The following is a 1,952-nucleotide window of genomic DNA, read 5'->3' on the forward strand; positions in this document are numbered from 1 at the left end:
AAAGCTTCTGGAAGAGATGGGCTGCAAGCGGTCTTCTTTCAAAATCAATGGAGGACAGTGGGGTCTGATCTTTGCGCTCTTGCTCAACAGATTATTGTGAATCCAGAAAAGATTGAGGAGTTGAATGAAACTCTGATAACCCTTATTCCTACGACTAATCCAGTCACAAGCCTCAGCCAAATGCGCCCGATAAGCCTATGTAATGCCACTTATAACGTCATCACTAAAATCCTGGAGAATTATACATGGAGTCTTATGGATAAGCTAGTTGCGCCGACCCAATGTAGTTTCATTCTTGGAAGACAAAGTACTGATAATATTATTATTTTTCAAGAAATTATTCACTCCTTGAGAAATAAGAAGTGACCAAAGGGATGAATGGCGATCAAAATAGACCTTGAAAAAGCGTATGATAGGCTTAAGTGAAGTTTCATTAAAGATACATTAAAGGAGATCGAATTCCCAAGCCACATCAACGACCTTATCCTTCCTTGTATTTCTACTGCTAAGATGAGAATTTTGTGGAATGGAGAAGAGTTTAATGAATTTTTGCTAACTAGAAGGATTCGTCAGAGTGATCCGATATCATCTTACATCTTTGTCCTGTATATGAGCGCTTATCCCATCTAATAGATGCAGTTGTACAGTATGACTTTTGGAAACCCATCCGTATGAAGAAGAATTCTCCTGAGATTTCACATTTATGTTTTGCTGATGACCTAATCCTCTTTGCAAAAACTAGCCTTAGCCAAGATGAAGTTATTAATAAATGCCTCAATGCCTTCTACGAAAGTTCTGGTAAAAAAGTTTGTCATGACAAGACTAGAATTTTCTTCTCTAGGAATGTTGGAAATAATGTGAAATGTAATATTTAGGCGTTCTTATTCTCCATTCTAGAGTCTCAGGTCGTACATATCAAGATAGAGAGAATAAGATTAATTCTAGACTCAACTTTTGGAAGGTCTCCACTCTCTCTCTTACTGAGAGATGTACCTTAGTGAAAGCTATCCTTCTACTATTCCTTATTATACTATGTAATCTGCTTCTTAACTCTTATCTGCTTGTAATGCTATTGATCATAAATGTAAAAATTTTCTCTGGAAAAATACTAAGAGATTTGAGAAAATTCACTTATTTAACTAGAATAAAATTTGTACTTCGAAGAAAGCTGGTGGTCTGGAGATTTGTCATTAGTCGAGTAAAGTGAATCATACTTTCATGACTAAAGCGGGATGGGATCTCATTAAAAAGAAAGAATGTCTTTGGGAGAAAGTCCTCCGTTCTCAATATAGTGGTGGGGATTATATCATCCCAAAGGTGGAGAGAAGGAGGAACGAATCCAACTTGTGGAAAGGCATATGCGAAGCTTGGCCGGACGTTCAACAAAACTAAATTTGGCGCGTTGGTGATGGTTCCAAGATTAATTTCTGAAACCATAATTGGGTTGCAAATATGGGTTGTTTGACGCAATACACAAATTAGATAAATACTCAAATTGATACATATAGTACTCTGATAGATTTTTTTACTGTTTTAGGGAGCTGGGATGAAGGTAAATTGGCTTGGCTTCCGGAGGAACTGATCAAGAAGATTGTAGCAATTCTCCCACCCTTTTCTTGAAAGAATGTTGATCGTATAGCTTTAAGTCTATCTTCGGACGGGACTTTCAAGATGAAGTCAGCATACCAGAAGATCCAGGAGGAACCAAACAACCCAAACAAAATCCACAACATTATTTTGTGTTGGAGACGTCCTGAACGTATCCGTAGCTTCCTTTGGCTGGTGTCCGATAATGCTATTCTTACCAATTTGAAAAGGAGATGACATCACCTCACTCTTATTAGAACTTGCTCAAGATGCTTTTTACATGATGAAACCATTATTCATGTTCTCTGATATTGTACCTTTGCTATTAGTATTTGGCTCCCTCTCATCCGAGATGTGAACATTAA

The sequence above is a fragment of the Arachis stenosperma genome, chromosome 2, assembly GCF_014773155.1.
Source record: "Arachis stenosperma cultivar V10309 chromosome 2, arast.V10309.gnm1.PFL2, whole genome shotgun sequence".
NCBI classification, from domain to species: domain Eukaryota; kingdom Viridiplantae; phylum Streptophyta; class Magnoliopsida; order Fabales; family Fabaceae; genus Arachis; species Arachis stenosperma.